Source organism: Drosophila subpulchrella, unplaced genomic scaffold (genome assembly GCF_014743375.2).
Source record: "Drosophila subpulchrella strain 33 F10 #4 breed RU33 unplaced genomic scaffold, RU_Dsub_v1.1 Primary Assembly Seq31, whole genome shotgun sequence".
NCBI classification, from domain to species: Eukaryota; Metazoa; Arthropoda; class Insecta; order Diptera; family Drosophilidae; genus Drosophila; species Drosophila subpulchrella.
Genome location: NW_023665567.1, coordinates 889,865 through 904,147, shown reverse-complemented (window position 1 = coordinate 904,147; position 14,283 = coordinate 889,865).

The following is a 14,283-nucleotide window of genomic DNA, read 5'->3' as shown; positions in this document are numbered from 1 at the left end:
CGATGGTGACGTGGCTGTCGGTGATGTATGCTGGCGTCGCTGCCGATGTCCGCTGCGCCGTTTCTTGTTTTGCGTGCCCCTAGGCAACCGCCGTTCCGGGTATTGCTGAACCGCTGGGCTTCTCCAGGACAATGCCTGTTGAATGCCTGAACGGGTCGATCGCTCGCCCTTCCTGTCTGGTAGCTTGGCATTCTGCCACTCGGGGTTTTGGGATTTCGCCGTTAGTCGCAGGGCTCTCCAGGACAACGCCTCTTGAAACTGCAAGTCGATCAACCGTTCGTCCTTCGCGCCAGGTCCTGATTGGTCGGGCAAGGTACGCTGGGTCTTAGACAACTTTTCCACCCGAGCTCACGGTTCCTCGTCGCAGGTCTCTTTCGCTTGACTCTGACAGACCCGCCGGGCGTTTCGCCAGGCTGTGGTCGTGACAAAGTTGGAAACAAACGCCTTGACTTAGCCGTGTGATGCCTTCCGGACCTAAGCCACTTGTGTCTCAATTCGGAGATTCCTGTTGTCGCAATCCCGAACGTCTCGACGTAGCGATCTTGCTCCTTGTAGACTTCCCAAGGCGCTGTTTCCGACGACTCGCCTTGTTGTGGCTCCCTTGTAGTTTACTTGGTTGACTGACTGTTCAGCTTGGTATATTGACTGATCTTGAAGGTTTGACTTCTCGTGATCGACTGATCCCCCTGCCAGCGCTCTGCGGCCTTATATAGGGCCTCCGGGAACCGTTATTTCCCTTTTGCGCACAACCCGCTGAATCTCTCCACTCCGGGTCCAAAGTCCGCGGCTCCTGTTTGACCCACTTTTTCATTACGCACCGCTTCCAACCGAGGTTCTGCCCAATGCTGCCGTCCCGCTGGTTCCCGCGATGCATGTGGCACGCCTGTGTGCCACTCCACTGCCGAGATTTGGCACTTCTTCTCCCGGTCCAAAGTTTACGACAGAGTCCAAAGTCCGGTGGAGTTCCGTTATTCTCTTTTCACACGGCACTCTTGCTCTGCCTGCCAAGTCTCATTCTCCATCCTTGGTCTCCAAGCTCTCTAATTCTCCCACATTGGTCTCCAAACTCTCATCTTCTTCAACCTCGGTCTCCAAGCTCTCTTCCTCTCCAACCGCTTCTCGCAGCGCCGTTACTCCGCAAATTCGCCGCATATTTGGTAAGGGGCCGGCCATCTGTTGCTGCTGCTGCTGAGATTTGTGGGGAGTTTTTCAACTCCTCACATTCACCCCTTACTTCGGGAAACATTTAAAAGCTCGTTCCTACTCTCCGGCGTTTCCTTGCGTATCCCAGCCTTCGAGCCTTTGCGATGCTCCTGCCGATTCCCCCAGCGCCCTTGCGTTGCTCCCTCGATCGCCACTATCTTCCAGTGACAATCGGCCGCCTACAAATCGAGGCGCCCCCTACCCTAGGCAATGGTGAATTGGCAAAATTGAATCTGCCCGTACAGCTTTTGGTTGATTTGTCTTTCTTTTCCATTTTTTTCCTCAGCTCCTACCAGCCTATGCCGTTCATTGTCCTTAACCCCAAGTACAATGGCCCCAGCGGTTTTAAATAGCATTTGGCCTTCGTTTGCAGCAGGGCACTTTTGAGTTGCACTTTTGCTTGAACCGGCACTTACTTCTCTTTCATTCCAGGGCTTGCCCGTGTTTTTTTTTTCCTGCTAACTGTTGGTGCGATGCGTGTTTCTGTCTTGTGTGACCAGCTGGGTACGGTGTAGATCTGAATCTGAATCTGAATCTTACCCTTTCCTCGGGTAAAAACTCGACGAGCTCTTCCGGCGCATTCCATATAGAATCTCCGGATGCTACGGTGTGTGTCTGGACTGCGCGACTTGTGTTGCTTGCCTCCCTCCGCGCATACTCCCTTCTAAGTGGCGTAATCGGTTGACTCAGGCTCGCGCCCGACGCTGAAACCGTTGCCTGATGATAGTCCTTTCTGCGTGGCGTGTGGACGACTCTCGATTAGGCCTGACGCATAATCCTGTGGCCTCGCAGTTTGGATCAATGTGAAATCCTAGTGGATATCCTGCGATGCGCCTGGATGACACGCTTTTTTTTGACGCCTAATCCTGTCGCCTTGTACCTCTTGTTAATCATCTGATGTGTATGCCGTCTACTCGATTTGTTGTTGCTTAAGCGTGCCAACGTGAACGGTCCGTTCTTTCTGTGACTGTGTGTGGCGTATTTTGCAGATCACCGGAGAGACGGAATCTAAAACCTGGTAAGGGCCATCGTACCTCGGGGCTAGATTCGCCGCGATTCCGCTTTGGACAGGTGATGTTCCTTGGCCCATACTACGTCGCCCACCGCTGGCGTCCATTGCCTCCTTCTCAGATTATAGTGTCTGGCTTGGTCCTGGAATGCCTTTTCCATATTTCGCCGTACGATCTCAAATACCGTTTCTAAATATTTATATTTATTTATTTATTTTTCCGTTCATAAATATTTATATTTATTTATTTATCACTGTGGACGGCAGTTCACGTAGTGGCGAAGCGCGCAAGAGCGCGTGCGAAGACAACTACTATATACAGCCGCAGAATTGAAAATCTGCCATTATGGTCCGATCGTAACGATACACCAATCGAAAGGTATCGCAAAAACTAAGAAGATTGCATACCAAGACTTTCAAAATATAGATTTGTTTGGAAGAAAAGGCGGTGAAAGTGTAAGAGAAAAAATTTAGAAAATTGGAGCTGCTGGATACGGTGGGGATAAAAGCCCCCTGCTGTTTAGCTAGTTTTATTCTTACTGAGAATACGCGTCGAATGACACCTCATCCGATGTCGCGTTCAAAAGTAATTCAAAAAACAAGATTTTCTTCTTCCCAAAATGAAAATGTTTGTCCCTTTGCTTGTGGGTTTGTATGTATCCCATCTTAGTTTTAGGGTTTTGGAAACCCTATGGGTGTATAAAGTAGCTTGTAATAGAAAACATTTGTTCAACGACTTTTGGAAAACCCCGATAGTTTAGCGGAAAATGGAAAAAAAAGCCAGATTTCAAATGCTTATAGTATCTAAACAACTAATGCTACAGAAACGTGCTATATATTTCTGAAAAGATAATTTCATTTTCTAAATACTCTTCATAGAGTAAAATTGTCTGAATAGACAATAGATTTAGAGTTATGACAAAAAGTTATTTTTTAAAACCAATTTTTGACTATTTTCTCAAAATTGAGTAGATTGGGTTCTTTTTAAATTTGAAATCATATAGCCCTTGTCTACATCTCGCACGCTCGCACTGCCGTCCGCTCTCCCTCTCCATCTCTCCCCTAAGTCTCCGATCCGCTCTGGAGCACTTAAGTTAAGTTAGGCTTAAGGAGTTATCATTTCAAAGTTTAATCAAACACCTATGCCCGTCGCTGTGTTCCAGCTGCGTGTGTATATTTACATAAATATTCTAATACAGTCCACTCTAACTACTTTTTCTAATACAGTCCACTCCAACTTCTTTTCTCGACCTACAAATACGGCTAAGTTATTTCTAAAATTAAAAACGAAGTTACAATATCCACAAATTTACATCAGCAAATCGTCTCCAATTTAGTTGTGCAGTTGACAAACAAACACACCGACAAACAAACAAGCGAAGCCTTTACAATACCCGCAACGTTATTCCGCTATTTGCATCCCAGATATGTACATATGTACAATGTACATACATTTGTATATCGATATTTTCGCCAGTGCACTTACCCACTGTGGGCTCACAATAAATGTTCCTACCAAACAAACAAAATTAAAGTCCGTAATTCTTTACATAAGTCCGACCATCCGATATAATAAATATTTATTGACTTTGCCTATCCGACAGTGCGACCATATATATTTACAATCTTGATTGGTTCCTAAATCCCAATTGGATTCTAGCCCGTTTCCTTACTTCTGAATTAAAAATTTTAAATTATTTTACGTCATGGCAACATCAGTCAAATCTGCTTTAAACCGATTTATGGCCACAGCTGACTGTCTGATCCACTTTGAGGCCACTGTGAACGCTCCAGGTGCTCCTACCCCAACGTTATCCGCCTGTAAAAAGAATTTCCAAAAATAAATTCCTTCAACACAAGGTTAGTTCCGATACCCAAAGGCTGCGATCTGTGTTCGAAGAAGAACCATTCCGTGCGTATATGTCACGCTTCCTTCAAATGACGCTAAACGATCGCCTAGCCTAGGAAGGAAGCAGTTGTGCTCCAATTGATTTGCAAGTAGCCATCAATTCCGGGATTGCACAAGCGCTCACAACTGTCTCACTTGCCAAGATCGGCATCACACATTGCTGCATCGAAGCCGCGGTCCTATTACTCTGCCGATTCCATCCGACCCTCCAAGGCCAGTATCCGCCTCAGTTCCACACACCATTTCGTCCTATTCAACGCAAGTTTCCGTACAAAAAGTCCCTCCTAAAAATACTCCATCCGAATATTGGGTTCCATACCCCGCCTTGGATGGCAGACGTACTCAAGGTATTGAATCCTACCAATGCCGAGTCTGCCAAAATATCCATCCTCTACGGAAGTGCCACCACTTTCTCCGGCTAAGCCCCCAGAATCGGCTCCAGGAAGTACATATCCAGAAGTACTGCTCCAATCGCTTGGCTCACAATCATTCCAAGGACTCCTGCCGCAGTGGTCATCACTGCCACAAGAGTGCAAAGGGCCACCACACTCTCCTACATACAGTCGACTGATCTTCACTTCCAACATATTCCTGAGCCTACTATCCTGCGGTTCTTGCTACGGGTGTCATAGTATTGGGGTACCATGGTTAGGAGTCGTCCCCATATGGCTTGGCTATTGAAAAACCAAACACACAGATTCGACCCCTATTCTTAGCTGAACGCCACCTTAAATTAGGCACAAGTTTTATGTATTCGGCACGCTACAACAGAAAATTAACGTGTAGGTAAATAAATATTTACTGTTGCGGGCCGAAATCATAAATTTAATATAGTTTATTTATTTTATAGCATATAATATCATTTTTCGTCACAATTGTTGATATCAGAAATTAGGCACATCAAGTTTTATGTATTCGGCACGCTATAACAGAAAATTTACGTGTAGGTAAATAGATATTTATTGTTGCGGGCCGAAATCATAAATTTAATATAGTTTATTTATTTTATCGAGTGTAATACCATTTTTCGTCACAATTGTTGATATCACAAATTTTTGTTGAAGGCGCGTTCACCACTACTTTTTACCTCGTTAAGAGGTTTTTTTGTTTGATTTATATCATAGTTGTATAGTTTGTATAGTTGATACATTATTATTATTTTAAAATTATTAAAACAATTTCTCTCGCTCTCTTAATTTATATTAATAACTAACATCAAATTTTCGTAGTTTCTTAGTTACTGTTATTATTGTTCTTAATTTTTTTTATTTATTTTATTTTTTACTTTGTTTCATTTTATTTAATGTTTATACTTATGTATACTGATATTTTAGAAGATCTTTAACTTTATTGTAAAATTGAGTTGCGCTCCTAATTGTTTTGTATTGGTGCGTTAGATTGTTAGATTGCGGTAGATTGTTAATAATTCCCTCAGTTGGTTGCAGTTCCGGGGTCTCCGTAGCTCGTCCAGTGCCTAGGGTTTCCTTATCATATAGGCGTCTACCCACGCAGTTTCCTGCCCTGGGTAAGAAACGCCGGTGTATGGCCGGTGGATTCCGATGTACTCGTGCTCACTGCTAGCATAATCTCCGGCCACTTATCGTCCCAGTTTCTCTTGTCCTGCCTTTCGAATTGCGTAATCATAGTCTTGACTGTTCTGTTTGCTCGTTCGGTCGGATTCTCTTGTGGTGTGCATGGCGCGGTGAATTGTTGTCTGATACCCATCTCAGTCAGGAAACTTTACAAGACACGGCTTGCAAACTGCACTCCGTTGTCCGCTATGACCACCTTCGGGACCCCGTACCTTGCTATTATGCGCTCCCTAAAATGCGCTCCATGACCAGCAGCATTTGGTTCCCATGCTTAGATCTTGGTAGGGGTCCAAAGTCAGAATGTTCCGTGGCCCATGGTTCCTCCGGCACTTGGGTCAACATCTTCCCGGCCGCCTGCATTTGATTGGGCTTGAGCCGCATACAAGTCTGTCATTTTCTTACATGGGCTCGGGCGTCTCTATGCATGCCTGGCCAGTACTGGGTACTTCTGCGGTTGGGTCCTTATCTTTTCGCCCATGTCCTTGATCCAGCTGCACCCTCCTGAGGCTATTGTCGCCCATGCCTCCTTTAATCCTCGTAGCGTCTCTGGTTGTGCTCGTCTTGATATTGCGTCGCCCACCACGTTTAGCTGACCCATTCTGTACGCTATCTCAAAGTCGTACTGTTTTAGCTCCAGGGCCCATCTGGCGATCCTTTCTGAAGGGCTTTCGATGCTGTTGAGCCACTTCAGGATATGGCCTGAGCTATCGGATCGCCCAAACAATCGCAAAGCACTCCTTCTCCGTTGTTGAATAGCTTTTTTCGCGCCGTTCAGTGTTCGGCTCGAATAGGAGAATACTTTTTCGCCCTTTTCGGTGTCCTGGGTCAATATTGCTCCGATGCCGAAGTCGCTGGCGTCTGTTTGCAGGATGAAGGTTCTACTGAAGTCCGGGCATGCTAGCGCCGGGTCTGCCACGAGTCGATGGCGGTTCCAGTTCAGCGATGGTGACTACTTTTTCCGGATCTGTTCTTATTCTCTCGCTAGTCATTCGATGTCCCAGGTACAGCAGTTCCTTCTTAAAGAATTGGCATTTTTCTGGATTCAGCCTCAGGTTTGCTTCCTTTGGACGCCGGATCACTTATCTAAGGTTTCTCTTGTGTTTTTCTAGCGTGCGATCGATCACTATTACAAGTATGTCAGCCTGGTAAGCGAGTGCGTTAAGTGACATCTCGGGGCCAATTACTTGGTCCAAGACCCGCTGAAACGTTGCCGACGCCGAGTGGGGTCCGAACGGCATTACCCTCCACTGGAATAGACCTTTGCCTGTTACCGTGAACGCTGTGTATTGCCTGCTATCTTCTTCCAGTGGGATCTGCCAGTATCCATCCTTCAGTTCCAAACTGCTGATGTACCGCGCTTCCCTTTGTTGATCTAGGATGTAGTTTATGCGGGGAATTGGGTAGGCATCCCTCACTGACTTCGCGTTGATCTGTCTGAAGTCGACACACAGTCTCCACTTGCCTGTCTTCTTTTTCACCATCACGATGGGGGAGCTGAATGGGCTCTTTGAATGCTCTATGAACCCCATTTGGAGAAGCTCGTCCACCTTTGCGTTGATTTCCCCTTGGATTTTTGGGTTCATGGGGTAGTATCTCCGCTTGATTGACTTGTAATCCTTCATTTTAATCTGGTGCTCTGCCATGTTCGATGTCCCTGTCAGTGTGCTGAAGTTTGCCAGCTCTGCTGTCTCTGATGCTGTGGGGGTGGTGTCCATTGGTCTCCGCGTGGTGCGTCTGTTGCCTGCTGCCGTCTGGCTTGGTGTGGTGGTGACCATTGGTCATTTCCCCGTGTCTCCTGGTTATCTGTCTCTTCGCATCTTCTGCTTGTGACCTGCCGACTTGGTCTTCGAGAACTTGTTTTCCTGTGCGAAAGCTTCCCGTTCTTTTTCGAGTTCTTCGTACTCATCGGCTAAGATCATTAGCGTATCCAGGTCCGACACTTGGTACGCTCTTAGGGAGATCCGTAGACTTGGGGTGAAGTTCTCTTTAATGATCATTAATGTCTCTTTCGTAGAATAGCCTAGTGGCCTCACCATGGTCTGCATGTCGATCATGTAGTCCTTGAACGACTCGCTGAAGCCCTGCTTCCGTTGCAGGACCTGATCCGCCAGCCTGGTGAAGAAATCCCTCGGCAGAAATTAGGTGCGGAAGCTTTCTATGAACTCCGCACAGGTTCTCTATTGCTTATTGTTGGCGATGAACCACTTCAAAGCCCTTTCCTTAAGCAATTCCAAAATCGCTCGGGGGATCATATCTTAGTCCAGGAACTCAAATGGTTTTTCTGCCCCGTCAAACCTGAACGACCATTCGCGGACCCTTTTAGCGAACTGGCATATTCCGACTGGTTTGGTGTCGAGGTCACCGCTGCTGTTTTTCTATCTTGGCTTGACTCTCTCCTAAGAGCCTCTTTTCACAAGTTGTCAATGCTCAGGCTTGCCACTAGGTTGCCCCTTCAGCGTTCGTTAACGTGATGCTTGGGCCGGCTCTGCCGTGATATGTTGCTTCCAGCTCGGCCCAGATGTCGACGAGTTGTAGATCGTTTTCCGTTTCTGAGTAGTATTCCGACAGTGCCTTCCTCATGTCGTCTAGCCTGCCCTCCAGGGCGACATTAGGCCTCTGCGCGACATGGGCGAAGTCCTCCTTCTTAAGGCGGTAAATCCACTTCTTTCCTATTTTGATTGTGTTGCTCTCACTGTTGGGAAATCACGTTGGTCGCCAGATGTAACGAACTGATTTTGTTGTTCTGCTCGCTACGAGATTCGTGCGGCTAGCTCAGAAGATTGTGTGTTCGTCCCACCAAATTTATATGACGTGACTGCCCCGTAGATCAGTGAGAAAACACCGGGTTCGAATGGTAACAGTGGGTGTTCTCGTGTTATTAATACAGCGTGTGTGTGGCTGGGCTGGCCTCGGTGTCTCCTCGCGCTGGTTCCACAGGCTGCTGATGTTCCTCGTCCTGGCTTGTCGACGCGTTGACTTGACGACCGCTGGCTCCCGTGTCTCGGGATGCTCGTAGTGAACCGCCTCTGCTCGCTTGCCGACGTGCTGCCTCGGGGTCGCTTGTCGCGTCTTGGACTCGCAGAGAGTTCAGCCTTGTGGGCTTAGGGAAGCTTCACCATTCTCAGACAAGGGCGAAAAAGCCTTGCTCTCCTTTCGAGGCAATACCTCTCCCTTGCTCTTTCCCGGACGGTTCCGCTAGTTTCTTGCTCAGATCACGCTGACAGTCAAGGCTAACGCCAGGAAGCTGCCTAGCCGTTCACTTTGCGTTACGCCTAGCGCAGACGAACATTCCACCTGGCTTCGCCCTAATGCTTGACGTCCGCGACGGTTCTGCGCTCACCAAAGAGTTCCGCGCGGCGATGGTGACGTGGCTGCCGGTGATGTATGCTGGCGTCACTGCCGATGTCCTCTGCGCCGTTTCTTGTCTTGCGTGCCCCTAGGCAACCCATTCCGGGTATTGCTGAACCGCTGGGCTTCGCCTGTTGAATGCCTGAACGGGTCGATCGCTCGCCCTTCCTGTCTGGTAGCTTGGCATTCTGCCACTCGGGGTTTTGAGGCTTCGCCGTTAGTCGCAGGGCTCTCCAGGACAACGCCTCTTGAAACCGCAAATCGATCAACCGTTCGTCCTTCGCGCCAGGTCCTGATTGGTCGGGCAAGGTACGCTGGGTCTTAGACAACTTTTCCACCCGAGCTCACGGTTCCTCGTCGCAGGTCTCTTTTGCTTGACTCTGACAGACCCGCCGGGCGTTTCGCCAGGCTGTGGTCGTGACAAAGTTGGAAACCAAACGCCTTGATTTAGTCGTGTGATGCCTTCCGGACCTAAGCCACTTGTGTCTCAATTCGGAGATTCTTGTTGTCTATTTTGTTGGATGATTGGGTTGCGCTTTACGGAAAGGGTTATTTTTCTTGTTGTCTCTTTCTTGTTCCCCTCTTAAATACGAACTGGCTGTTTCACAACAGGCGCTCAGTAGCACCCACTGCAAATGAGAAAGTCTGATCACCATATTATGTCTCATTACTTCACCGACTCAACGGCCCATTGACCCGCCAATGCGGACAACAAATTTTGCAGTGTCAGCCGAGCCAACTACGCAAACTGCTACCATAATCATAATTCCCTGACCTACTTTAGAATATAGCTTACTTCACTAATCATTACACTAAACTTCCGTGTTCCAAGTAGTATATAATAATGTATCAAATGAAGAATAAATCAGTTATCAACGCACCTAATAACTCCGCGGTTCTACTTCCTACCTCTGGGAATAGGGCTCGTAATACACTATCTCAACTAGCAGCTAACCACGCTAGCTCAACCTCAGCGCAGCTCAGCATCGCCTGTGGTCCGGCAACGCAGTAACCATCGTTACTACTGCCGCGATGCGATCGTCCTGCCAGCAAAGCGTCCCTGTGCCAGCGACAAGTGCTCATTACCCCCTTGTCCCAGAAGTGTCTACTTCGGTTAGGCACAAACAAAGTGTTTAAGTGTGTACCCCTTAAATATTCTTGGTACAGTGGGTATTCAATATGTGTGCATACTACATCTCCCTCCTTTTTAAAAATAACGTAATATAATGAAGTTAATTTCCAATGTATATAGTTGTTAAAGTAAAGAGTATAATTATGCGTATAGTGTAAAACGGGCAAAAGTTATAAAACATTCAAAATACAAGCTTAAGTTCGCAATTTTCAAAAATAATAATGACTCCTTATAATAAAAATTTTAAAATTTTAATACATGAAATACCAATGGTGTGTAGCTTAACTCGTACCTAAACTAAAATTGTTAAAAAAATTTTTTTTTTGTATTTTAAAATTATTCTATTTTTTTTTTGTTTAATTTATTTTATTTTATTTTTATACCCGTTACTCGTAGAGTAAAAGTATATACTAGATTCGTCGGAAAGTATGTAACAGGCATAAAGTATATAGTGACGTGTCTGCACTGCGATTTCTCAACGGCCACCAGTTCAAAGATCGAAACCGTTAACAAATAAACAGAATCGCCAATTTCGGCTTTGATTAAAAACGATACAGAAGCTCGAGATCCCGCAATGCAAACAAACAGAAAATTGATTAAGTCCGAACGTAAACAATGACGTAATTCCATAAACGTAAAAATCCAATAAGATCGCAAAATCTAATAAGACCGAATTATGTAAGCATAAACAAAGAAGTGGCGATCGCATCACCCACTTGCGATTGCGTCACCTAATGCACTAACAGTAAATTCTAAGACGCAAACCGAGGTTTCATTCTAACAAATTCTGTAACATACAATTAGTCTTTTTCCAACGTTCTAAAAAAGAACATCCAACAAATAAACAAAATCTCCTGATTTTTTATTCGGGCGAAGGACGACTCATGTAAATGGCGCAGTCGGTAGGATCTCTTTATAAAATATCCTTGCGAAAAAATCAAAGTCGGGAGCTTACTGATCAATTAAAAGGATATTTCTAAACTACTAGGATATCCAGATCAGCGCGTGGAATTGCCCACAAGTAAGCCATTTAATCGACTAGCTCGGAAGTGCAACTAAGAGATCCGCAAAAGAACCTAAGTGCAGGTTAAAGGCACTGAAAAAATATTATAATAAATTAAATTTCAATCGACTACTGAAAAAATTCAATTCGGTCAGTAATAAAGTTGAGTGGAATTTAATTAAACACAACAAAATGGACCAACAACCACCAGCTCAAGGGCAACTACAAATTGGTGTGGCACCCAACCCATTGACGGAGCAAAACTTAAATCAGCTTTTGTCCCAGATCCGGAATATTCCAACGTTTGAAGGAGATCCATCTACCCTAGGAACCTTTGTCAGAAGAGTTAACTACCTTTTGCGTCTGTATCCTACAACCAATGATCGACAGACAAGCGTTATATTTGGAGCAATTGAACTTCAAATCACCGGTGATGCCCAGAGGATTCTGCAAGTTCTACAAGTCAACAACTGGCCAGATCTTAGATCAGCCCTAATCGACGAGTACAAAACTCAAACCCCTGTGGAGGAACTATTAAGGCGATTAAACAATACTAATTTTCAAGGTAATCTATGAAAATTTTGTAACGAGATCGAGCTTAAGCAGTTAGTTATAGGCAACTAATTAGAACTTGAGGGAAATCCAAATGAATTAATATTGTACACAGAAGCAATGTTTAGGACTACAAAGAACCTAATACAACGAAAATTACCCGACAGAATTTGTATGACAAAATGAAAATTTAAAACATTATAACATCAATGTTAATAAAATTCAAAAGCATCAACAGACAACTTATTATGTAACCCCTACCCTTACACTAATTTGTACAACACCCAACAATTTAATCCTGGCCCAGCTCTTTCAATTCAACCACACCCCAACCAACGCCAAAGAATGGCTCCACAAAATTATAGGTTCCAATCGAATAACAGAAATAATACTTTTGACCAAAATAGGGGAAGTTACCAAGAGTTTCGAAGAAATTTAATTCAGGGACAGCAAAATAATACAATGAATCAAAGCCAACAGCCAAGTGGACGATCGGGCTCAGTACCCAACCAATTACAAAAGAGAGTCAGAGAAAGTAATAGTGGACAATCAAGAATGCAAGTAGACGAAAATTATCAACAAAATAAGGAGTACAAAGAAGATGTTTATAATGAAAATAATAATTTTCCAATGCAAGCCTCGGACCAATTACATACATAGAAATAACTATAAATAATCATAAATATCGTTGCCTCGTCGATACCGGTTCATCAATTAACTTAATGAAAAATAATTTTCTCAACGGGAGCATACATAAAGATCCGACAATTATACGCACTATGACAGGTCACTATGAACTAAATGAATTTGTAAAAGTTGCACCTAATAGTTTATTTACTCAAGAACAAATATTTTATATTCACGACTTTTCTTCCAATTATGACATACTACTAGGACGAAAGTTACTAGAGGCAAACCAGGCAAATATTGATTATTTAAATAATCGCATTACTATTAGTGGCCGCCTTTTTTTACATAAAATAATTAGTTTGAAAAATCCAACACAAATAAATGATTTTGAGGCATTGCTAAAATCTAAAAATTATACTGATGAAATAAATTATGCTGTTCAAAATGAATTAGCAGAGGGAAAAAGTTATCGCTTAGAACACTTAAATGAAGAAGAAAAAGTTAAATTATTAAAATTAATTAACCAATATAAATGCATTCAATATAGTGATGGTGAAAATTTGACCTTTACGAATGTTGTTAAGCATGAAATAAAAACTCATCATGAAAATCCAATTTATAAAAAACCGTATGGGTATCATTTTTCATTTGAAAAAGGAGTTGAGTCTCAAATACAGGATATGTTAAAGCAAGGAATAATTAGGCACAGCCAATCACCTTAGTGCACATGAAGAAAACTATAGTACAATTGAAAAAGAATTATTAGCTATAGTATGGGCGACAAAAACCTTAAGACCATATTTATTCGGATGAAGATTTGAGATATTAAGTGACCATAAGCCGTTAGTCTGGCTAACAATATCAAAGAACCTAATATGAAACTGCAAAGATGGCAGATAAGGTTAGGCGAATATGACTTCGAAATAAAATATTTAGAAGGAAAGCCAAATCACGTAGCCGATGCATTGTCAAGAATCAAAATTAACGAAGTATACTATGGCAGTAACAAAGCAACAGCACATAGCGCTGAAGAAGATAATGAAAATTTAATAACAATTACTGAAAAACCAATCAATCATTTCGCAAGACAGGTAGAAATGATTCGAAGCAATACAGAAGGTGAAGAAAGTGAAAATTATTTTAAGCAAGTCAATAATGTTTAATGAACTAAACATCGAAAAAGCTAAGCACATATTAATAAAACACTTTTGTACCAAGTCAAGTGCACTTTAAACAGGTTATGAACACTACTACAAAAATTGTAAGAGCAGTAATTAAATTACAGGACATAAAAACTTACGCTGAATTTAAAGAAATTATTGTTAGCAACCACGAAAAACTATTGCACCCAGGAATTGAAAAAATGGTAAGGCTCTTCAAAGAAACCTATTGTTATCCCGACTACCAGAATTTAATTTAGAATTTAATTAATGAGTGTAATGTTTGTAACCAAGCAAAAACCGAACATAGAAAAACATCGCTTTTATTAAAAACAACTCCAGAAACATAAATTTTTAGGGAAACTTACGTCGCAGATATTTACACGATCAAAAATCAAAATTACCTAACTTGTATTGATTTATATTCAAAATTTGGAAGCGCGATTGAATTAAACGGAAAGGACTGGATGGAAGTTAAAAGAGGACTTTTTCGAATATTTAATTCAATGGGAAAACCCAGAACCTTGAAAACAGATAGGGATAGTGCTTTTATGAGTATAGCGCTTAAAAATTGGCTGGACACAGAAAACGTAAATATTCAGATAACAACAAGTAAAAATGGAGTATCAGATGTAGAAAGATTACACAAAACAATTAACGAAAAAATACGTGTGATCGAGACCAGCGACAATACGGAAAATAAACTTATGAAAATGGAAGTAATACTGTATACTTACAATCATAA